This window comes from Hyperolius riggenbachi, chromosome 11 (assembly GCF_040937935.1).
Source record: "Hyperolius riggenbachi isolate aHypRig1 chromosome 11, aHypRig1.pri, whole genome shotgun sequence".
Taxonomy (NCBI): domain Eukaryota; kingdom Metazoa; phylum Chordata; class Amphibia; order Anura; family Hyperoliidae; genus Hyperolius; species Hyperolius riggenbachi.
This window is the reverse complement of record NC_090656.1, coordinates 250,996,167-251,021,968: the sequence shown is the minus strand read 5'-3', so window position 1 is coordinate 251,021,968 and position 25,802 is coordinate 250,996,167. Positions and strand designations below refer to the sequence as shown.

General features: G+C 46.1%; 2 protein-coding genes across 5 annotated transcripts in view; one reads left to right on the top strand and one right to left on the bottom strand.

Moving 5' to 3' along the window:
- CAPRIN1 (cell cycle associated protein 1) overlaps positions 1-12,500 on the bottom strand; it is an 86,196-nt gene extending 73,696 nt beyond the window's left edge. For 3 of the 4 annotated variants that reach the window (XM_068260147.1, XM_068260149.1, XM_068260150.1), the window contains exon 1: positions 12,147-12,294. The gene's annotated coding sequence lies outside the window, so the exon portion shown is untranslated. Of the gene's footprint in view, positions 1-12,146; positions 12,295-12,407 lie in introns of those variants that run through there. The other variant, XM_068260148.1, reaches the window with a different exon arrangement.
- The window catches only part of LOC137538134 (CD59 glycoprotein-like), a 472,510-nt gene that overhangs the window by 56,824 nt on the left and 389,884 nt on the right, over positions 1-25,802 (top strand). The gene's annotated exons all lie outside the window — the stretch shown is intronic.

Below are 25,802 nucleotides of genomic sequence, written 5' to 3'. Positions count from 1 at the left end.
GAAGTGTGCTTGGCAAAACTCCGGGTTCCTGTATGTCACATGACATACAGGAAGTATTCTGTGCATTAGAAGCTATGTCCAGAACTGATGCAGCTTGGGGGACAGGAGGAGGCACAGAGAGGCACAGAGAGAAAGAGCGGGCACAGAGACACAAAGGGGGCAAGAGAGAGACCCAAAGGAGGCATAAAGAGGCAAAGGGGGCACAAAGAGAGACAGAGGAGGGAACAACTAGGCAAAGAGGGGGAACAAAGCTTGATTGGAAGGAAACCGTGCATCGAATCGAAATCGCAATTTCAGACAGAAATCGCTCAATTCAATTTTTTCCTAAAATCGTTCAGGCCTACTCCCCACCATCTACAAGAAGTGCATTCAAATTTACGGTGAAAGAACTTTCCAATTTTTGCAATCTAAAGAAAAAAAATAAACAAGCCTTCTGACTTCAGGGATGTTTTCCACAAGGAGTGGCACCCACTACACACAATTACAGCACGATCTGACGGGTGTCACACTGTTGAAGTCGATCACAAAGCCACAATATATGCAACAGAGCAAATGTTTGATTGCGATCAGGTAAAATTGCAGTGCAATAGTATCGCACTACTAAAAATGTTTCCATCAGTGCGGTACAACCTAACTTCTTGTGGTCCGCGATGCACCAGAATCAGATCAGTATAAACAGCGAACGCCGCCGCATCCTTCTAACCAAAATCAACCCGGCGGCAAGACAAACGAGCAGCCGTCAGAGGGTTAACTGGTAAAGCAAGGGGCGGGGTGCAGCAAGCTGTCAGTGGCCAATGCCGACAAATCCAAGCCTAACCATTTGGTTTTTAGATCCCAATACCAAAAAAAAAAACGAATGCTGGGAATACACAAGTTTTTGGGCAGATTTACTGTCCGATCGATTTCTATTGACTTCTATGAGAAAAACGAACAGAAAACCGATCAGAACTGTCAGAAATGGTTTATCGAGCCACCGATCTGCTGGAAAAACGTATGGTGTATGCCCAGCACAAAATGCGGTTACTGGAGGAAAGAAAAAACAACAAAATGTATCTTACCTAGGGCTTACAGTACAACTGAAGTGAGAGGGATATGGAGGCTGCCATATTTATTTCCTTCTAAGTAATACCAGTTGCCTGGCTGTCCTGCAGATGCTCTGCCTCTAATACTATTAGCCATAGCCCCTGAACAAGCATGCAGCAGATCGGGTGTTTCTGACATTGTCAGATCTGACAAGATTAGCTGCATGCTTGTTTCTGGTTTGATTCAGACACTACTGCAGCCTAATAGATCAGCAGGGCTGCCAAGCAACTGGTTTTGTTTGAAAGTAAATATGGCAGCCTTCGCATTCTCACTTCCAGTGTCCTTTAAGCAGCACAGCAAAAAAAAAAAAAAAAAAAAAAAAGTTTAAAAACCCTTCAAGGCCCTTACTACAAGAATTTTACATTGTTCTGCAATTTTTTGAGCGATGGTTTCTGTGATCTCACGACGTCGGTACAGGCGCAAATATACGGATGCTTAGCAATGCACGGCAGTGACGACTGTCATGGCGGATGAGATCTTTGAGATTCCCGAGATCTCTTGTTCGCGGGCCACGAGTTCCATCGTGTATATCCACCCGCAAGAAGATGGACTGGAGAGCGCTGGAATCCATCTTCCTGGGTCACAAGGGGAGTAGTCAGCTTAAAGCGGATTCGAGATTAAAAACTAACTATAACAAGTAACATACATACATACATAATCTAAAGTTTAGATAGTTTACACAGCAAATCTAGCTGCAAACAGCTTCAACAGAATATGATTATTTCTTCCTGTGATACAATGCCGGCAGCCATGTTTGTAAACATTGCACAGAGGCAGGCTAATCTGCACTTTCAGCACTCAGCCTAATTCACCCACTCCTCCTCCCCTCTGCCTCAATCTCTGGCTAGTAATACCTCCCCCTCCTCCTGCCCAAACTGAGCTCCCATAAGCCCTTGCTACAGTGCCAAGGCTCTCTGAAAGGCTGTGGGCGAGGCTTGTTTAGTTTATAGGGAATTAGAGTATTAAAACAAAAACAAAAAAAGTATTTGGCTTGAGGAATGCCCTCTAAACTATAGGAAAGGAGCACAATTATGCAATGACTAAAAGTTCATCTCGGATCCACTTTAAAGGATACCCCAACTGAAATGTGACATAATGAGATAGACATGTGTATGTACAGTGCCTAGCTCACAGATAACTATGCTGTGTTCCTTTTTTTATTTTTCTGCCTGAAAGAGTTAAATATAAGGTATGCAAGTGGCTGACTCAGTCCTGACTCAGACAGGAAGTGACTACAGTGTAACCCTCACTGATAAGAAATTCCAACTATAAAACACTTTCCTAGCAGAAAATGGCTTCTGAGAGCAAGAAAGAGGTAAAAAAGGGGAATTTCTTATCAGTGAGGGTCACACTGTAGTCACTTCCTGTCTGAGTCAGGACTGAGTCAGCCACTTACATACCTTATATTTAACTCTTTCAGGCAGAGAAAGAAAAAAAGGAACACAGCATAGGTATCTGTGTGCTAGGCACTGTACATACACATGTCTATCTCATTATGTCACATTTCAGTTGGGGTATCCTTTAAGCCCAACAGGATTGGCTGCAAGGAGTTCTGTGACAGACAATAGAAGGGCTGAGTTGTAGGTAAAGGGGCCCATACGCTGGTCTATTTCAGCCATCGATCAATCCAATCAGCCGCAAATCAATGCACAATCGATCGGCCGTTTTGATCTGCTAGGGTGAAAAATCTAGGTCGACCTGCGGGGGCAGCACATCAATGGCCCATAGAGTTGCATTGGATCTAATGCTGCAGTAATGCACTTCGATCGATTTTTAATAGATTTCAGAATCTGTTCCTAGTGTGTGGCACACGTGAGACAGATTCCTGTCAGATTCAACCTGACAGGCATCTGACAAATCTATCTGATGGGTCGAATCTGCTGTAAAATTTATCAGTGTATGGCTATCTTAAGTGTAGAGCTGTAAAGTAAATGAGACTGGCCAGAGCCTGGAGCGTAGTACCAGGACAGCAGCATTGTATTCTAGCTTAGTGCTGCTATTCTAGTAGGCAATTATAGGTTTGAGATCAATAATGCTGATACACTCCATTACAGAGCAGGGCCCTTATTAAACCATTTCACACAAAAATATAACACATGTATATCACCCAGTCCAGGACTTCTCAAGAGCAGCTCCAACACTATGGAACTTCCTACCTCCACCATTAGGGCAGCCTCCTCCAATATCTTCAAGAAGGCCCTCAAAACTCACCCTTTCACTCTGGCCTACCAACCCTCACTTTTGCTCTAAACCCACAGCTGAACTCTGGTCCTCTACATTTCGTGTCCCTACCTCTCCCTCTAGATTGTAAGCCTTTCAGGCAGGGTCCTCCTCGTGTTTCCTACCTGATCACACACCTACCGTACACCAATCCTATGGATCTGAGTGAACCTAACTTGCCTAATCTCCATGCTCCCCTCCAGTGACTGACTAAGCATTACCTGGTACTCATACTCTGCTGCGTGATCTGGTTTTTCTTGCACTCCTGTATTGTCATTTTGCTGTATCTCACCCCTAAATATTGTATAACCTTCACTAATGTCCAGCACTGCGTAATATGTTGGCGCTCTATAAATGCAATTAATAATATATTTGGCTCTGATCTAATAAAACGTTGAGGTTACAACAAAAAACACAATCCTTGTGCTCCAACTCTTGGATTAAAACACTTCCACAACTCTTTTCAGTATTCCAAAGTACAATGACTATAAGCCATCAACCCACCAATGCCTTTGCTCCGGCCCCTCTGTCAACCTAAATTTTCCATCCTGTAAAATCAATACTTTCAATTTTTTATCAAAATCGATTTAAAAATAAATAAAAATATCAATCTGACACTTTGGGGAATCTATTCCCAAAATCTAATCTGCTCAAATCGAATGAAAAAAAAAAAATGTGTATGGGCACCTTCAGACAAACTACTGAACGGCACAGTTGCCAAAAATTCAGCATCCTGTCTGCCGCTCACTAGTGCAATTCAGATGCATTTCAAATGCAGCGAATGAGTGTCAGTGCTTGAAAGGGGGTACCTGGTGGTAGAGGACTAGGCCTGAAAGATAAATCGAATTTAAACCGAAATCGCGATCACCAAGATCACAATTTCGGAATCGTCAAAGCGGCGAGTATCGCGATGACGTCATTTCCGCATGGGGAAGTTTGAAGAAGCAGCTTCAAAATTACCCAAAGTCCGGGCGCATCATCATCAGCAGTGTTGGACATACCTTCCACACAAAACCAACGCTGTCCGTCCTCTCTTGCCATCTGCCGACTCTTGTGCATACTTCCTGGTTCCTGTATGTCACATGACATACAGGAAGTATGCCGTGCATTAGAGCCTGCAGCCCGAAGTGGATAGACTTGCATTGATGGAAAGTATGTCCAGCACTGCTGCAGCTTGGGGGCAGGGAGAGGGGCACAGGGCAGGCACAGAGAGAGTCACAGAGCGGGCACAAAGAGACCCAGAGGGGACACAAAGAGAGACACAGAGTGCACAAAGAGAGACGGGGACAGAGGCGTACAGAGGAGGGGAACAATGCTTGATTTGAAGGAAATCCTGAATCGAATCGAAAATCGTGATTTTGGACAGAAATCGCTCAATTCAATTTTTTCCTAAAATCGTTCAGGCCTACAGAGGACCGCTACATGTCACATCTGAGCATGGCTGTGGCTGTCCCCAAGTATGACTCCATGGGGGGGGCTCCTCTGTCCAGCGCCATGATCAAGCACTAACAAGCACCTGGTGCAGGAGAGCAGCTGACAGGCAGCGAGTTCACCACCTGTCAGCTGCCCATCTGAAAGAGGCCAAATTCTGTTCACATTGGGCCATTTGTTCTACCGAAAAACCAGCTACCCATGAGGAGGTGTGCTGTAATGCTACACTATTCATTGCGATCAACAGGGAAGAAAACAGCAATGTGTACTTAGCATCACACTGCACTAATGTGATCGTCATATGCTGCCATCTCTGCACAGTTTAATAATATTCAGATACACCGAGCACAGAAGGTAAACAAACCTGCTTCCAACTGTTTACATATCGAGACTCAGGCTTGTGTAATAAACTACTACTGCCCTTCCCCTCTCACCAAGCTACTCCTATTGGCCTAATGACACTAGGCCACGCCCCACTAATCCTGCCTCCAATCACACATGACTACAGACAGTGACAGTTGGCCAATAAGTGCAGCTCAGGGAGGGAAGAAGGGCCAATAACAATGTGCAACACAAGCCTGACTCTCACTCCACAAACAGCTGGGCACAGGGCCAATCTAAGGGCCAATTACTGGCTACAAGTTTGATGACAGCTTCCCCAACACCTTCACATTTTCTTCCAACAAGTTATAGTGAAGCAGAGCTCCTCTAAGCGAACCGAAGTCACGTCAAGCTGCAGGTGGGTGAAAGCCAGTCACTGCTGCAGATCGCTGACTTCCAACTGCAATCTCTTAAAGTGTCAACAAACCGAACCTCAAGTAAAAAAAACCTGATACTTACCTAAGAAGAGGCAAGCCTCCGCATCCTGCAGAGGCCTCCCCCACCATCTTCCCAACCATGGTTGTCACTTGTGGACTCCCAAAAGAAAATAGACAAGAGATTGTCAGATCACGGTGGCATTCCTCTATATGCATGAGCGGCTCGGTGCTACTGAGTAGGCACGCCGGTGCATACAGAGGAGCGTTCCAAAGAAGCCGCAGTGGTCGGGAGGACGGCGTAGGAAGCCTCTGCAGGCTCATCTTCTTAGGCAAGTATCTGTTTGACCTGAAGTTCACTTTAAAAACAGGAGCTGTACCCTGCAATTCAAAATTTGAATTTCAGCAATGGTCAGCCGAGTAGGACTCCGCTGAAGGGAAGGGGCAGCCAATGTCAAGAGAACCAACTAGGTTTTTGGCGATGAAAACCTAGTGTGTATGTAGCCTTGCTGATCTCCAGCTATTTAACATGGTGAGCCAACTACAGGATCTTCTAAAAAAATTAGCATATTGTGATAAAGTTCATTATTTTCTGTAATGTACTGATAAACATTAGACTTTCATATATTTTAGATTCATAACACACAACTGAAGTAGGTCAAAGCCTTTTATTGTTTTAAAGAGAACCCGAGGTGTGTTTAAACAATGTTATCTGCATACAGAGGCTGGATCTGCCTATACAGCCCAGCCTCTGTTGCTATCCCAAACCCCACTAAGGTCCCCCTGCACTCTGCAGTCCCTCACAAATCACAGCCATGCTGTATTTACATCTGTAGTGTCAGTCTCAGCTGCTCCCCCGCCTCCTGCATAGGTCCGGTCCCTGCCCCCCTCCCTTCCCTCCAATCAGCAGGGAGGGAAGGGATGCAGGCGGGGACTGGAGTTCTGCAGGAGGCGGGTAGAGCAGCAGACTGACACTATAGAGATAAACACAGCCAGCTCTGACAAGCTGTTTGTCAGCAGCGTGGCTGTGATTTATGAGGGATTGCAGAGTGCAGGGGGACCTTAGGGGGGTTTGGGATAGCAACAGAGGCTGGGCTGTATAGGCAGATCCATCCTCTGTATGCAGATAATATTCTTCAAACCCACCTCGGGTTCTCTTTAATATTGATGATTTTGGCATACAGCTCATGAAAACCTAAAATTACTATCTCAAAAAATTAGCATATCACGAAAAGGTTCTCTAAACGAGCTATTAACCTAATCATCTGAATCAACTAATTAACTCTAAACACCTGCAAAAGATTCCTGAGGCTTTTAAAAACTCCCCGCCTGGTTCATTACTCAAAACCGCAATCGTGGGTAAGACTGCCGACCTGACTGCTGTCCAGAAGGCCATCATTGACACCCTCAAGCAAGAGGGTAAGACACAGAAAGAAATTTCTGAACGAATAGGCTGTTCCCAGAGTGCTGTATCAAGGCACCTCAGTGGGAAGTCTGTGGGAAGGAAAAAGTGTGGCAGAAAACGCTGCACAACGAGAAGAGGTGACCGGACCCTGAGGAAGATTGTGGAGAAGGACAGATTCCAGACCTTGGGGAACCTGTGGAAGCAGTGGACTGAGTCTGGAGTAGAAACATCCAGAGCCACCGTATACAGGTGTGTGCAGGAAATGGGCTACAGGTGCCACATTCCCCAGGTAAAGCCACTTTTGAACCAGAAACAGCGGCAGAAGCGCCTGACCTGGGCTACAGAGAAGCAGCACTGGACTGTTGCTCAATGGTCCAAAGTACTTTTTTCAGATGAAAGCAACATTTGCACGTCATTCGGAAATCAAGGTGCCAGAGTCTGGAGAAAGACTGGGGAGAGGGAAATGCCAAAATGCCTGAAGTCCAGTGTCAAGTACAGGTCAGGCATTTCTGCCGCTGTTTCTGGTTCAAAAGTGGCTTTATCTGGGGAATGAGGCACCTGTAGTCTATTTCCTGTACATGCCTGTATACGGTGGCTCTGGATGTTTCTACTCCAGACTCAGTCCACTGCTTCCACAGGTCCCCCAAGGTCTGGAATCGGTCCATCTCTGCAATCTTCCTCAGAGTCCGGTCACCTCTTCTCGTTGTGCAGCGTTTTCTGCCACACTTTTTCCTTCCCACAGACTTCCCACTGAGGTGCCTTGATACAGCACTCTGGGAACAGCCTATTCGTTCAGAAATTTCTTTCTGTGTCTTACCCTCTAGCTTGAGGGTGTCAATGATGGCCTTCTGGACAGCAATCAGGTCGGCAGTCTTACCCATGATTGCGGTTTTGAGTAATGAAACAGGCTGGGAGTTTTTAAAAGCCTCAGGAATCTTTTGCAGGTGTTTAGAGTTAATTAGTTGATTCAGATGATTAGGTTAATAGCTGGTTTAGAGAACCTTTTCATGATATGCTAATTTTTTGAGATAGGAATTTGGGGTTTTCATGAGCTGTATGCCAAAATCATCAATATTAAAACAATAAAAGGCTTGAACTACTTCAGTTGTGTGTAATGAATCTAAAATATATGAAAGTCTAAAGTTCATCAGTACATTACAGAAAATAATGAACTTTATCACAATATGCTAATTTTTTGAGAAGATCCTGTATCTGGCCAGTGGAAACAGTCTCGCCAATTAGGCCTCAGCCCTCACCTTTCTTTGGTCTCTAAAAAGATGACATCATCTAGGTGGGATGAGCCCACACTTAGTACAGTACTTGCCATTGCTCACAGCTTATTATAGTTATCAGCCAGCAAGTGAGGAGCAATCAGTAGGCTGCAGCTAGTTCAGATTTTCTGTGTTTTTTCCAAAGTTTGAGTTCACTTTAAACCACCCCCCCCCCCCCCCCCCCCCCGACTCTATTCCCATACATGGTCATCTAAAACCAACTTTGTAATATAGAAATTTTCAGGTTGGTTTTCCTCATTTTAAAGAGAATCTGTACTCTAAAATTCTTACAATTTTAGAGTACAGATTACAGCATACCATTCTATTCTCCTGGGCCCCTCTGTAGGCCTGAACTATGTTAGTGAAAAATTGAATCAAGCGTTTTGTCTGAAATTGCGATTTCGATTCAACTCACGATTTCCTTCAAATCAAGCTTTGTTCCCCCTCTTTGCCCGTCTGTTCCCCCTGTCCCCTTGTCTCTCTTTGTGCCCCCTTTGCCTCTCTCTTGCCCCCTTTGGGACACTTTTCCCACTCTGTTTCTCTTTGTGCCCCCTCTGTGTCTCTCTCTCTCTGTGCCCACTCTGTGCCCACTCTGTGCCTCCTATATCAGTTCTGGACATAGCGAGTCCAGCGATGCCAGTGTATCCGCTTCACCTCCTGCAGGCTCTAATACATGGAATACTTCCTGTATGTCATGTGACGTACAGGAACCTGGAGTTTTGCCAAGCACAAGAGACGGCAGACGGCGATAGAGGACAGACAGTGTTGGACTCATGCAGAAGGTATGTCCAACGCTGCTGATGCTGCGGGCCGCACGCGACGGGACTTTGGGGAAGTTTGAAGCCAATTCTTCAAATTTCCCCATGTGGAAATGACGTGATCGCGATAATTGCCGCTTTGACGATTCCGAAATTGTGATCTTAGTGATCACGACTTCGGTTTTATCTTTCAGGCCTACCCCTCTGTGCTGTTTCTGCCTCTCCCTGCTGCAATCCTGGCTTGTAATTGACAGTTTTAGGCAGTGTTAACAAACAAAAGACATGGCTGTTACCAGAATGTGATAGGCTGAGAGGAGCTCAGTCTGTGACTCATACAGAGCCTGCAGGGGGCATGAAGAGGGTGTGTATAGCTTCTATCCTATCACAAGCAGAGCTGCACATTCCAGCCTGAGTGCCTGAGCCCGACAGAGGAAAGAAGATTCGATTATATAACAGAGATAATACTGCCACTGTGCAACTAGGAAAGGCTGCAGTAAGCCAGACTATATTAGAACAGGTATTGGAACTTATAGAAGAAATAAGGCTGAAAATTTTGTTACAGAGTCTCTTTAAAGTAACATCACATCCCTGACAGAATGCATCTAACTGATAATCAGAGTGAGTTGTTTAACCTCATCTACTTGTTTGTAAGCACTGCTAGTAGAAATGTTTTTCTTTAAGGCCTCTTTCACGGTGGGACGTTAAAGTTTAACGCAGAATAACTCACTGCAATGAAAAATCAATGCCCCATTCACAGTGCACACCTTGCGTTGGTGACCAACACTGCACGTTAAGTGAAAGTGCTGCATGCAGTGCGTTATACACGTTATTAGCTGCGTTGGACTGTTTGCACATGCTCAGTAATGACTTGGAAACATACTTTTCATTGCCTGTTTGCTCTACTGTATATGACCGTAACGGGGCATGAAGTTGCTTTGCGACTTTTTTGGGGCATTGTGGTGTAATTTGCGTTGCGACTTTAATGGCGCATCAAAACACAGCTTCCTACTGTGAAAGAGGCCTAAAGGTTATAATGCTGTTACTTATCTTTTAGAGCAGAGAGGAAGTTCTGAGTTCGGGTCTGCTTTAAAGAGAAGCCAAGGTTTTGCCTAAAGCAAAAAAAAAATAATAATAATAATAATACTTACCTAAGAAAGAAGGGAGACTCAGCACCACATGAAACTCCCATCTTCCAGGCCCAAAGTGATGCCGGAAACATATATGACAAGACCTTAGCTGCAGTATAATATAATTGGGATTTGTTCCTTTTAAATAGGGAAGGAAGAAAACCTTTTAATCTTTTTTTGGAGTCATCCACTTGACCCACCAAAAACTTTCTATACATAGAAAGGACCATAAACAGTTCATGCAGAGTTTTTTTAGGAGAAAAATTATCAAAAATACTTTGACACAAATTCATTAAAAAAATTCCAGGAATACTCTCAGTGAAAAGGCTCCTTGTGAATATACAAAATCTTCCAAAACAGGAATATAACAACTTAGTGCAATACAGAACAGGCAACGACACGCTCGTTTCGGGCACAAAGCCCTTTGTCAGGCCCAATGCACAAAGCACTATCTATTGATCCTGGGAAAAATGCATGACAGGAGCATCACGAAACAGGAAAAACATCTGTAGCAACCAGATGTATATGACACAATCCTGAAGGCTGGTGAAGGATCAAATCAGGACTCCTTTGTGCATTGGGCCTGATGAAGGGCTTTGTGCCCGAAACGAGTTGCCTGTTCTGTATTGCACTAAGTTGTTATATTCCTGTTTTAGAAGATTTTGTATATTCACAAGGAGCCTTTTCACTGAGAGTATTCCTGGAATTTTTTAATGAATTTGTGTCAAAGTATTTTTGATAATTTTTCTCCTAAAAAAAAGACTCTGCATGAACTGTTTATGGTCCTTTCTATATATAAAAAGACCTTAGCTGCACGCCTCTTCACGCACAAGTGTGGCACCCATTCAAGTATGGCAGCTGCACGAAGTCACTGGTGTGCGAGCAACTCCCGCTTAGGGCTGGTTCACACGGATGCTTGGAGGAGTTTACCACCAAGCGATCAGGACTCGTCAGCTAAACGCTTCCATCCAAGTGAATGGGAGCGTTTAGCATCACGCGATTACCATCGATTGCGCAAAAGCGGCATTCCAATCCCAATTTACCACGTCATTTCAGCCGACCCTACAAGCATAGCCGCCGCATCTTCATGTCCCCTTGCGGAGACGAAAAACACCGATTGCGAAGGGAAGCGGACGATCGCTGTACTGCCCCCCGCATGAGACATAACAGGACAACGCGGCTTTCAGCCACCAGACATCTGTGTGAACCAGCCCTTACTGCACAGGCGCAGCTGACCGATATGATCCCGGGGTCCGTATGCACAGCAACGCTGTGGGCCAGGAAGACGTGGGAAGCCTCTGCAGCATGCAGAAGCTACCCTGGTTAGTATCTGACTATTTTCCTTTAGGTTCACCTTGGCTTCTCTTTACAAAGTGTACCAGAGAAGATGTAGTAAGCAACTTTTATACTTACCTGGGTCTTTCTCCATGCCGGCTGTGGGCTCCATCGCCGGTCTCCTGGGACCCTCCGTTCCACCGCCGTTTCCCCCGGTATGTAGCTTCACTGTGGTTCAGCGCACATGCTCGGCCTGGCGCCCCTGTCATGCTCCCGTGCCCTGTGACTGCCCAACACGCTCCAGCACGTGCGGATAACCGGGAATGAGCCATATACCGGGGTACACAGCACAGGGGCCCAGGAGAACGGCACCAGAGCCCGTGGCCGGCATGGGGCCAGAGGAAGCCCCAGGTAAGTATACAAGCTACTTACTACATCTTCTCTGGTTACCTTGAAGGCACAAAGCACCCTGGAGGAGGTCTTAGGGCCAGGAAGTGAGGGGAGATCTCTCCTATGGGGACAAAGACAACAATAAAAGCCTCTCAAGACGTTTTTTAGACTCTTTTTACCCCCAATCTAAACTAGAGTAAAAAGATTCCTGATTTGGGCTATAAAGGACTCCTCTGTGCTGCTGTCCTGCCCTACAGAAAGCTCCAGAAAGTCCAACAAGAAAGAAGGGGAGAGACAGAGGGGGGCTCCTGGCAATGATCACCCCCCCTTCACAGATGCACCAGGGCCCCCCCTCCAGCACCCCCCCCCCCCCATCAGGGTCCCCCTCCAGCATCCCCCCAGAAGCATGCGCCCCCATCCCACCCCCGCACCTTCCAGGATCTCCGCGGTGTGTCGGTCACGGGGCCTGAGCGCTGCTCGCGGTGTGAGGTTACAGAGAGAGGAGTCGCCGCCCCGCCACAGCCGCCTCACCGAGCTAATGAGGCCGAGGCACAGGAAGCGGAGGGATTTACACGGCCGGGGGCCTGAAAGGGGCTGCCCGCCCCCCTGCCTGACCGCATGACAATGGCGAGGCGCACAAGGCGCGGAGATCCGCCCTGAGCCGGTAGCGCCGCCTCCTCCCGGTTACTCACCTCTGCTTTCCCGGAGTCCGGAGCGGAGGAAAAGGGGAGCGAGATAGACAGGCACAAGGCAGGGCAGCTCAAACGGACAATGGAGGGCTATGAGGGGGGCGAAGGCTTCACAAGAGAGAGGCGGGGCCATGCAAGCATGTGAGGCTGTCCTGGATAATGCCTGTAAGGGGCGGGGTGTTAGGGGAGGCGAGGGCCTCACACAAAAGGAGGGCTTAGAAAGCAGCATGCGAGGCTGTCCTGGATAATGCCTGTAAAGGAGATCAGAATGTGGGCTTTGCACAAAAGGAAGACCAGTTGTCTAACACAATGCCTGTAAAGGGAATATTGTATGACATCATCACATCACACACCCCTTCTTGACTTGTATGAGTACAGGGCTAGTTTTTATGTCTATTCTCAGGACTACCAGTTTTCATACTGAAAAAAAAGACACAAAGCTTCATGTAGTCGTAGCAGACTTCTGTACACATTGCCGTGTTGGACACAACTTCTCAGTCGGTCGTCAAGTCAATCCAACAGTTTATAGTTTATAAAGAAAAGAAAAGAAAAATCTCTTTATTAATAGATATTACATATGGTCAAAAAGACAGCACATTTCAAAGTTCATAAGCAATAAAAGGTTAACTAGCCAGACTCAAAGAGTAGGCAACAAGTTAGCAGGTGTGTAAATGATCTTATAAGTTTTACATATGATTACATACAAGGTGTATTACAGGAGTATGAAAAAAAAAAAAAGAGCTCCCGATTGACATGATAAGGGTAGAGCCTACCTCCCCTTACCCACCCAAATGCCCCAGCATTCCCCACTCAACTTAAACCTTATATATAATAGACACGGACTACTAGGCATTGGATTAATTTAAGGCCATAGCAGCCCCTTCTTTATTTAGCCTATTAACAATTTTTCCAAAAACAAAATAGATAACCACAACATAACCAAAAACGATATCCACCAAGAGTTGGGGTAAAAGGGTCCGGAGGCACCGAAACTCGAAATCCAAAACACCCGTGTGACATGCAGCCTTGAACCGGCCCCCAGCCGCGTAGCTCAGCTCGGGGACAGCTGCATGCCCCAAAGTCGTCTCTCTCTTGATTCCCTTTAACGCACCGGATTTGTCCCGTGACAGATCTCCTTCCCAAGGCACTGACCTCCGGAGCCCCCTTTTTACCCCTCCGGCTGCAATGACAAAACAATGACATACCACACAAACACAAACATAAAGGGAGGGAGGGAGGGAGCTTCTTCACCTACGCTGCTCTAAACCGGAAGTGCCCGCCCCCTGACATCCGCCGCCTACCCGGGAAAACTTGGGACTCCCTCTTCCTTCACTGCCCGCCCCCTTCCTATTCTACTGCCTGCTAACCCATCCGCCCACTAACCGGGGAGACGGCTACCCCATCATGCCCGGGCCCTCCGCACTTCGCTGGCTACGGCTACAGGCCCTATCTGACTTAGGGCTCAGACACACTAGAAGTGCTTTTCTGAGTGTTTACTTACCGCTTAAAAACTTGCATTCACGTGCATTAAAATCTCAGTAAAAACTCGTGTAAAACTCGCCATGATCGTGTAAAATCCCGGACGCGTAAGAACGTACAATATCACAGCGATTTTTACACGATTTTAATACAAGTGAATGGAAGCATTTTTAAAAGCGATCAGCAATCACAAACGTTTAGAAAAGCGCTTATATAGAGTGACCAGATTTTTGTGGGTCCAACCTGGGACAGGGAGGGGGGCGCGAGGAGGGGGGAGGACTGAGGAGCGCGCAGTGATGAAGACCTCGGGGGGGGGGGGGGGGGGGGGGGGCTGCACCGATAAATGGGCGTGGCCATGACATTGTATGGGCGGAGCTAACGTAATGATGTAACAGCGAGGCATAAGAAAGCAGTGTTTACGCCATGATGTGGACAAACGAGACTTTGCATCATGGGTGTGCAGAAACTGTGTGATGCTAATAGTATACCGTAACCACAAAGCAGCAAACATAGCCATCTATGACCATTAAATAATAAATGCAGTAACAGTTACCCCGGACACCAGAAAATAAACGCAATGCGGGCAACATGTCAGTACAAAATTAATGCAATGCGGGCAAACATTTCACCAGAAAAGAAACGCAATGCGGGCAAACATTTCACTAGAAAAGAAACGCAATGCGGGCAAACATTTCCCCAGAAAAGAAACGCAATGCGGGCAAACATTTCCCCAGAAAAGAAACGCAATGCGGGCAAACATTTCCCCAGAAAAGAAACGCAATGCGGGAAAACATTTCACTAGAAAAGAAACGCAATGCGGGCAAACATTTCCCCAGAAAAGAAACGCAATGCGGGCAAACATTTCACCAGAAAAGAAACGTAATGGGAGCAAATTTCACCTGGAAAAGAAACGCAATGTGGGCAAACATTTCCCCAGAAAAGAAACGTAATGCGGGCAAACATTTCCCCAGAAAAGAAACGCAATGCGGGCAAACATTTCACCAGAAAAGAAACGTAATGGGAGCAAATTTCACCTGGAAAAGAAACGCAATGCGGGCAAACATTTCACCTGGAAAAGAAACGCAATGTGGGCAAACATTTCACCAGAAAAGAAACGCAATGCGGGCAAACATTTCACCTGGAAAAGAAAGCATTTACTCACCTGGCAGAAGTCTCCGGCCTCTGGCGCGCTGCTCCCGGGACCACCTTACTCCTGAAGTCTCCGGCGCTGACAGCCTGGCAGAGCAGGGCTACGGCAAGATGGCGCCCGAAGCCCTGTACTGGAGACAAATAGTCTCCAGTACAGGGCTTCGGCAGCCATCTTGCCGTAGCCCTGCTCGCCTGCCGGTGTCAGAACAGACACCGGAAGAAGGAGGCTGGAGCGGGGCTGCGGGCAATAAACTGGCACGGCGTCTATAGACGCCGCTGCCAGTTCATGAGAATAGAGTGACCAGAGTCCCGAGGCCGGGACGTCCCGCTGCTGAAAGCGAGACGTTTCCCGGGACCTCATGCAGCCTGGGACAGCGGACCCCGAATCCGGGACGCGTCCCGGGCAATCCGGGACGTCTGGTCACTCTAGCTTATAGTGTGTATGAGCACTAAGGGCCTGTTTACACTACAAGAGCTTTTTAAAGGCTAGAGGTTTTAAAAGCTCTTGCTAATGCAATGCTATGGAGGATTTTTATAAAATCACATCGCTCCAGTGTTTACACTCACATAAGATAACATTAGCAAGAGCTTTTAAAATCACAAGTGCTTAGAAAAGCTCTTGTAGCGTGCACCAGCCCTAAGTGCATGTATAACAGACTCAGGGCTCGTTTCCACTATCGCGAATCCGCATGCGTCCAATGCATGCGGATTCGCACATGTAATGCAAGTGGATGGGCCTGTTTCCACTGTAGCGTTGTTGAGGTGCGTTTTTTCCAGCGGTAAAAAAACGCACAAAAGAGCCAACGAATTTGCCTGCGAGTGGAATGCATGCGAATCGCCGCTAATGTATTTAATAGTTGCGCAAAAAAAGTGGGATCAGCGCATCACCAGGCCGCCTCTGAATGGCCCCAGCTCAGAGATGCGCTGAGCCCCCCCAGAAACTGCAAACGCACCTTGAACCCAAACAGAGGCTCTGCATATACACCAAAGGAAAACTATTAAGTGGGAGCAGCTGACCAGAAATAAATCAATCAAACATAGCAAAGAAATGAACAGCGCTACTTAAAAACAGATGAGTGCTTACCTGCAAAAAAGTGCACACCCCACTCATGGGATTCAAATACACAATGAGCATACACATGACCTGTCTACCACTTGGAGGATGTTAGTTTCACTAACAATTTGCAATTTGTTAGGTACTTGTCCCTCCCACTGTCGAAGAAGTCTTTCCTCCATGGGAGGGGACCTAACACTAACTAAATTCTACCTATGCATATGCATAGCCTGGGCGCGCTACCAGTAAAATTGAGAATTGCGCAAAAAAAAGTGGGATCAGCGCATCACCAGGCCGCCTCTGAATGGCCCCAGCTCAGAGATGCGCTGAGCCCCCCCAGAAACTGCAAACGCACCTTGAACCCAAGGTGCTCAGCGCATCTCTGAGCTGGGGCCATTCAGAGGCGGCCTGGTGATGCGCTGATCCCACTTTTTTTGCGCAATTCTCAATTTTACTGGTAGCGCGCCCAGGCTATGCATATGCATAGGTAGAATTTAGTTAGTGTTAGGTCCCCTCCCATGGAGGAAAGACTTCTTCGACAGTCAGTGGGAGGGACAAGTACCTAACAAATTGCAAATTGTTAGTGAAACTAACATCCTCCAAGTGGTAGACAGGTCATGTGTATGCTCATTGTGTATTTGAATCCCATGAGTGGGGTGTGCACTTTTTTGCAGGTAAGCACTCATCTGTTTTTAAGTAGCGCTGTTCATTTCTTTGCAATGTATTTAATAGTAAAAACGCATGCGTTTGTTACATGCGTTTTTTACCCGCGATTTCGCGTGCGATTTCGCACCTTTTTCTATTTTATTTTGCCCTGGCAGTGTCATGGTTAATTTCGCATGGCACCCTGCCATGCAAAATCGCACGCGAAATCGCGGGTAAAAACGCATGTGGAAACGCATCCGCATGCGTTTTTACAAGCGTCGGAATGCCGGCGAAATCGCGTCGCAACAGTGGAAACAAGCCCTGAAGGGTTTGAGAAGGGCCATCTTATACATTCCAAAACAAGCAGGTAGTTGGCAGTAAACCAGCTGGAATAGAGAAAATCAAATACCAAGTTTTGTGCCACAATATCCCCGTTAGGACAGCCAGGGATCCCATGTTTTTGTGGAAGGAGGGGCCACAATCTTCAGTTTTAGCTAGAATTGTCTATTTTCTGGATAGCAACTGAGTTCTCCAATTGGCAGCTATGTGAATTTTCTTGGTGTTGGAGATGTGCTGGATGAGCCTGTGGCTCCTATGCTTGGTCCTCAAGGACTTTTGACCCAGGAGAAGGACTCTAAGATCCCTAGTGAATGGCTGCTGAAGCACTTCTGAGATCACATGGGCAACCTGTCTCCACAAGGCCAGAACCTGAGGGCAGGATCACCAGACATATGCTCTGAGTACCAGTAGAAGTACAAGTTTAGGTTCTACACGAGATGCATCCTGTGAGGAGTAAGATAAGTGCAATGATGGAGGCAGAGGGAGACTTTAATAGCTGAGCTATGGAGACTTCCTTTGGCTAATGTCTCCAAGCAGTCTCCCCACTCTTCATGCATCAAGGACAGAGCAGGATTATCCACCAGGTAACCTAGGCAGGTGTTTGGGGCCCAGTGGTTGTCAAAGGCCCAACCTGCCACCTTCTTTGAACTCTCTCCACTTGAGCTTACCAAAAGGACTACAAGGGCGGAGCAGTGCTTTTCAGCGCTGCTAGATTTGGGCGCAGCCAGCGCCTCCATAGACTATAAAGGGATTCAGTCTATAGCGGCGCTCAGTGAGTAACGTTGGCGCCGTCAGAAGACGGAGCCGAGGTTGCTTAAAAATCATAATAATTCGGCTTCCAGCAATCGCTGGAAGCCGAATTATTTCATTCCCCCACTATCCATGTCGGCCTGGAGGGGGGAATAGTAATTAATTCGGCCGGAACTTGTGCAGAAGCAGGATCAGCTATATACCGCTGTATCCTGCGCCCAAGTCTACCGGCGCCGATTTCAAATGTACTCTACAAGGGGGCCCAAAATCTATTACCTTGCCTAGGGCCTCATTACATCTTATTCCATCTCTGGTCAAGGATACACCTAGATCCCGTTCCCAAAGAGAAATGAACGGAAGTTTGCCACTCCCTGGAGGGCAGTTTTGGATAGAGTATAGGATGGAGATCAAACACTTTCTATGAGGGCCGGTGGAGCAAGTCAACTCAAAGGTGGACTGCAAGACCTCGGAGCCGGACTAACCAACAGACACCAGGCAGTGGAAGATGTGTGTAGGGCTCAAAAGTGGGGAACCTAAAGAGAGCCCTAAACATTTGTGCATTAGGGATTTTACCACTGATGGCTGTAGACTACCAAAACCACACCATTAATCATCCACCACTTGGAGGCCAAAGGGTCCAGACCTGGAGGAAAATCAGAGTTATGGTCGGAGGTGTGATTTGAGTGGCCCAATTTTAAGCTGCATACATTTGCATAAAAAATTTGCATAGTTCTGCGTCAACTCACAATTATTTGCATCGCAGCATCTCCAACGAGATGCAAATTCATGCATGCATGCATGCAAATTGTAAGCTGTTTGGAGACTCGTGCAACACTTTCTAAATGGTCTACTTTCTGCATACAGTTAGTTTTAGAGCAAACCTGTCATTTAAAAAAAAAAAGAAAAATAGGTATTTACCTGCAGCATTCTCACCAGGCTCTTTTAGCCGGGTGCTTCACTTGGCAAGTTTTAGTGAGCACCCGGCTGTCATCAGCTCACCTCCTTATCTGCTGTAAGCAGAGAAGCGCCTGCCCTGAATTCCCTCATCTCGCCCCACCCGGCTACTTATTCATGCCACCCGGCTGGAAAACAATTCTAGGGAGAGTTTGGGTGCGTACAGACATGCGACTATAGTCGTTTGAAACGATAGTTACCGACGGCATTGCCCGACGATCGTTTGTAAAAAGTGCACAAACGATCATTAAAACGACCGACCAACGAGATATGTCGTTGGTAAAGAACGATCCATTCTGCCAGATCTTTTTCAACGACCATCGTTCAAAAAGTAATGTCTGTACAACGATCGGTCGTTGATCGTTCATTCTCAAAGCTTTGCACATGCTCAAACAGTTCTTTTTGACACTTGTGTTTGAAATCAGTTTATACATCATGTTGCGCACGCAACGCTCGTTCCAAGATCGTTCGTACATGAACGATGTTCAAAGTAGCCTTTCTTCAAACGATCATCGGCCGATACTTCCTTTAACATCGTTCGTCGTTCAGAACGAACGATCGTTATCGTATGTCTGTATGTACCCTTTGTCTCAGATGTTTTTTGTGCCCACTGATATCTTCTGCAGATATTGATACCCCACAAAAGAAAAAAAAATGTACAATAGTCGGCTCTGTGCTACTGCCAGGCTGTCTTGTGCCTGCGCAGTGCGAAGCTATTCAACAAGCTCCCAAAAAGTTCAGAGGGTCCCAAGCACTGGAGCAGCGAGCTCAAAGAGGACAGGAAAGTATCTAACTTTATTTTTCAAAAATTGGCTTCGGGTTCACGCAAGCCAAAATAATTTGCATCTCATTGACCCTCTCTACAGGACTCCTAAAGAAAGCCACCGATTAGCCCTGTGCAAACCTCCAGTTCAGCCCACAGTAATCTCCGCTCCAGTTAGTGCCTGTTTCCACTACACGCAGATTCTGCATACAGAAAACTGCCTCCAATGAAAGCCTGTGGGCCTGTTTCCAGTAAACACGATTTTTCTGATGCAGATTTCCCATAGGCATTCATTGGAGTCAGTTTTCTGCATCCAGAATCTGCGTGTAGTGGAAACAGGCCCTTAAAGTGGACCTGAACTCAGAACTCTCTCTCTGATCTAAAAGATACGCAACAGCATAATAACCTTTAAAGAAAATACATTACTCTGTTACAGCTGATACAAATCCAGCAATAAATCTGCAGTGTATCTACTTCCTGCTTTCACGGAAGCAGACAAAGGGTCAACATCCTGTGTTTACAAATTAGGTAAGGCTGAAAATGTCTGTGCTGACACAAATGAGATATTAAATGCAAGGAATAGTAAAAATCTGAAATCCCTTTAACCACCTTGGCGGTAATGACGAGCTCAGCTCGTCCATTACCGCCGCAGTGGATTGCTCAGGCCCTGGTGGGCCGAGTTTCACTTTTTTTTTTTTTACAAACATGCAGCTAGCACTTTGCTAGCTGCATGTTTGTACCGATCGCCGCTACCGACCATGAAAGAGGGCCCCCTCCCGAGACCCCTTGCGCAGTCTGGCCAATCACCGCCAGGCAACGCTAAAGAGTGGATCGGGAGGCCCCTGACGCCATGAGGTCGATGTCATCCCGATCGTCGCCATGGCGATGGGGGAAGCTAAACAGAAAATCCCGTTCTGAACGGGATATCCTGTTTGCCCTGAGCGGCGATGCACATCGGCTATCATGTAGCTAGCGCTAGGCTAGCTACATGATTTAGGAAAAAAAAAATTTAAAGTGCTGCGCCGCCACCATGGCGATTTTAATAGAACTCAAGGGGGGTTAAAATCACTTTGAACAGCATTTTGTGAGCATTTTTCAGGCAAATTTGTTTTAAACACTTCACCCCAAGGAGGTTTTTACCCTAACGGACCAGAGCGATTTTCACCTTTCAGTGCTCATCCCTTTCATTTGCCAATAGCTTAATCACTACTAATCACAATGACATGATCTATAGCTTGTTTTTTTCACCACCAATTGGGCTTTTTTGGGGTTTTCAGTAATTACTTTATTTTCTATGCATTTTAAAGGGTAAAACAAGGAAAAAAATGAAAAACCACTATTTCTCCAATTTCATCCCCTATATTTTTTAATATAAACACTGCTACTGTACATAAATACCCACACATTTTATCTGCCCATTTGTTCTGGTTATAACAAGATTTTAATTCTGTCCCTAGTACAAAGTATGGTGACAATATAGTATTTGGAATAAAGGTATTTTTTTGGGGTGGTATTTTTCACGTGCACAGGACTGCACGCGACCACGCGCGCACCGGACTGCGCACAGCAGCGCTTTACGTTTTAAAACGTCCTAGAGCCATTAACCACCCTGGCGTTCTATTAAGATCACCAGGGTGGCTGCGCAGCAGTATTTTTTTTTTTTTATTTTAAATCATGTAGCTAGCCTAGCGCTAGCTACATGATTCCCCCATCCCTGCCGATCGCTTCCGGCGATCAAACCCATCAGGAAATCCCGTTCTGAACGGGATTTCCTTTAGGGCTTCCCCCGTCGCCATGGCGACGAACGGAATGACGTCATCGATGTTGTGATCCACCACATAGCGCAGCAGGTGATTGGCCAGGCTGTGCAAGGGGTCTGCGGGGGGGGGGGGGCCCTCTTTTGAGGCACATCGCCGGCGATTGCGTAAGACACGCAGCTAGCAACGTTTTTTTTTAAAAAAAATTATGAAAAATCGGCGCACCAGGGCCTGAGCAGTACACCGCGGCGGTCATGGACGAGCTGAGCTCGTCATTACCGCCAAGGTGGTTAAGAGGCTCCAGCAGGACGTTTTAATACGTCTGCATGTCACGAAGTGATTAAAAGACATTCAGGTCCGGGGTGAAAGAGTGCACTACTTGTTTATCTGCACACACAAAAAAATAAAAATCACAAATTGCAAAACAAAAACGCATACAACATCGCTTGCCAAAATGCAAATCACACAAAAACTGCTGGTAAACACTTCACAAACTCACTTGCAAAAGCGCTTAGCACTTGCGATTTGTAGAGTGAACAAGGCCTTACTCCTTCAGGCCTGGTACCCACTAGGAGGGATTTTCTGAGTGCTTTGTGATGTGAAAAGCTCTTGCTAATGTAATGCTATGGGTGAGATCCCACTAGAGTAATGAGATTTTATAATAATCCCCCCATAGCATTGCATTCACAATCACTGTACAAATTACTAGCATTAAATTCAAATTTCTTTAAAATCACAAGAAACCGCTTCCCTCTTGCACACTACATGCGATTTCGATTTTGACACGATTTTACATTCGATTCCAATTTTTAATCGGTACTGCATGCTGCGTTTTTCTTTTTGTTTTGATAGCATTCAGGGAAAATCGGAATCACAAATCGGATCTGCAGTGTGCAGGGGGCCTCAAATTGCTACAAAAAGCGTTTAGTGATTGCATTTTGTAATGTCTAGTGGGCCCCAGCCCTCATTCTGATTATCCAAGAAATTTCAGTAAACAATGAAACACTTTAAGGCTGCTTTCACAGTGGGACGTTACAGGCGCACGTTAGAGCAGCCTGTAACGCACCCCAACGCACAGCAATGAAAAAGCAATGGGCTGTTCACAGTGCCCACGTTGCGTTACATTGTAACGCAGCACGTCTACATAACGTACTGCATGCAGTACTTTACCCGCGGCTAAGCCGCGTTAGACTGCTTGCACATGCTCAGTAGGGTGGGTTTTTTATTTTGGGGGCGGAGAGGAGGCGGGGAGAGGCTGCTACGTAGCCAGGCATATGGCTACTTAATATTCACTGCACTTGCAGTGTTTTCTTCTTGGAGCGGCCGCTGATTGGCTGGCGGGACCACGTGATGCAGAGAGCTCCGCTCACGTGGTCTCCGCAGTGCCTCAGACAGAGCAGGCGCACCAAGAGCTGCTTGTAACGCGGCTCTTGGTAGCGTCCTGCTCCAACACCACTATACGTTGCGTTAGGGGCACGTTATGCGACCTTAACGTCCCCTAAAACGCAACGTCCTGGTGTGAAACCAGCCTAAAGGTGCATACACACGTCTGATTTTATGCCCGATTGTCATTCAAACCGGATGTTTGAACGACTTGTCATTCAAACAAAGAAAAGTCGTTCAGACTCCTTGTACACACAGAGGACAAAACGTTTGAAATGCTCATTACAGATAATTTACATGTCGTTTGACTGTTCAATGGACTTGGTAGAACAATGTACTAGATCAAAACGCTAATCAAACCACTTGTTGTTTGAAAGTCTTAAGGGGCCCATACACTGAGCCGATTAACCAATTAAGCCGATTGACCAATCGACCGATTTTGATCGATTTCGATCAATTTCAATCGATTGGCCATGCTGGAAAATCTAGGTCGATCTGTTGAGATTGCTTATAATTTTGCATTGGGCCTAATGGAAATCTGATGGCAAAAAAAATGCCATCAGATCGATTTTCAATAGATTTCAAACTGAAATCTATTGGAAATCTGTTCCTAGTAAAAAATGTTCCAAAACACATCAGATAGATCAGAAATCTGATGATCTATTTGCTGCTAATCTAACAAGTGTATGGCCACCTTTAAGGTGCGTACACACACACTACAGAAGCCAACGATGGGCCCGTCGGACCCTCCCGCGGGGCGCACTTTCAGCAGACAGTAGCATGTGTGTACGCGCTGAGCAGATCGTTCAGGAACAGCCTTATCAGTCCGCCAACACTGCGTACACACGCACTACTGTCTGCTGAAAGACCGCCCAGCGGAGGGTCTGACGGACCAGTCGTTGGCTTCCATAGAGCGTGTGTGCGCACCTATAGTGTCAAACTAATAGACTTTCAAACAACAAGTCGTTTGTACACATGTATGGACCTAACTGTCATTTGAACGACAGTTGGCTCACGAATCCACCGAGTGGACCAGTCAAAACTGCTGCTATCAGACTAACGATCGTTCATACACACGCCAAAGTGTCGTTGAAACGATCAGTTTGAACGATAAGTCGTTCAGAAATATCAAGACGTGTGTACTAGGAGCGCTTTTCTAAGCGATTTGTGATTTGAAAAGCTCTTGCTAATGTAATGCTCTGGGTGTGATTCCACTGGAGCGATGTGATTTTAAAAAAAATCTCCCATAGCATTGCATTAGACAGAGCTTTACAAAACACTAGCACTTGGAAAAGGCTGCTAGTGAATTTGAGCCCTCAGCTGAGCAGCTTTTTAGCTCTTTACATAAAAGTTTATAATTTTAAATTAAAAGGTGGCCATGTTTACATTGCTACCCAATAGGTAGGCTCTATTCACAATAACATGTGCATTAACTCTTTTTTGGGTGAAAAATTACCTCCAGTGATAATTATGGATTTTTTTTTTTAAAGTATTCACTAAAAACGTACCGAGTGTGATAAATGTTTGATAAAAGTGCGGTAAAACAGGTGATAAAACAGTAAGGGCCCTTTTCCACTAGAGCGTTTGCTTAATCGCAAAACCGCAAACTGCTAGTGATTTTAAAATCGCTACAGTTTGCTTTTTAACATAGGAATCATGGTATGTAATTTCCACTACCGAGATTCGTTTTTTACTCAATCGCGATTGCGCCGCGGAACGATTTTTGCTGCGATTTTGCTATGCAGTGCATAGCATAGCAAAATCACGATCGCAAACGTCAGGAAATCGCCGAAAGATTTTGTACATTTGCTGAATCACAATCGCTAGCGTTCAGCGTGAACAGTAGCGACTGCTAGTGGAAAAGGGCCCTAATATGTACGGAAATAAATATTTTTTGACCACTGTAGGGCAGCCCATATGCTTGCCACCCATTACACAGAGACGGCCCAGGAAAGCCTGTCACATTTACAGTGGAACGTCAACTCTTGCGCAGGACAGATAGAAAACATATAGAAATGCACCCTGTATGTATATAATTTAGCCTGTCTAATTCCCCCTCATCTGTGACTAATCACAACTGTAATTTGAGCTCTTAGCTGTGCCAGCTGGCTGCCTCAGCAGAGCAGCTAATTTGTAAACACAGGATGTTAACCCTATGTCTGCTTCCATGAAAGCAGGAAGTAGACACACACGAGATTTTTTTTGTTGGATTTGTATCAGCTGTAACAAAGAAAATGTTTTTCTTTACAGGTTATTATGGTGTTGCTTATATTTTAGAGCAGAAAGGCATTTCCTCCTCGGCATCTATAAAATCATCTAAAAGACTATATGAGGGGTGAAAGTGCGCCTTGACGTTAGACACACTCGTCTTTTCTGTCTTCTGTGTAAAATTGACATAAACTCGAGCAAACAAAGCTCAAAAGGCTCCATCCTCATGCTGGGATTACACGATACTTTTTTTGTAAGAATCGTTCCGATAGATGCCTTCGATGATAAAATTCCGACATATCCGATGTTCCGCTCGATTCGTTTCGGCTCAATTTCTTATAGAAGTCAATGGAAAAAAAAGATCAGAAAAACGAGTGGAAGATAAGACAATCGAGCAGAAAATCGAATGGCTAATAGATTGCGCCAAATCGAACGCAAAAAACGTATCGTGCAATCCCAAGTGAACCTTAAGTCAGAAAAAAAAGAGTTTTACTCACCTGGGGCTTCTACCAGCCCCCTGCAGCAGTCCTGTGCCCTCTCAGTCACTCACTAATCCTCTGGTCCCCCGCTGCCAGCTAGTTTCGTTTTTGCTGATAGGCCAGTCAGGACTGGCCACGCGTATCTTTTTCCGCATTCCCGACTAATTAGCGCTATTGCGGACCACAACGCGTACAAAGATACGCGTTGCCGCATTATCTACGCGTAGATATGCGGCAACGCATATTTTTGTACGCGTTGCGGTCCGCAATAGCGCTAATTACAGTCGGGAATGCGGAAAAAGCTACGCGTGGCCAGTCCTGACGGGCCTGTCGGCAAAAACTAAACTAGCTGGCAGCGGGGGACCAGAGGATTAGTGAGTGGCTGCGAGGGCACAGGACTGCTGCAGGGGGCTGGTAGAAGCAGAACTAGCTGGCAGC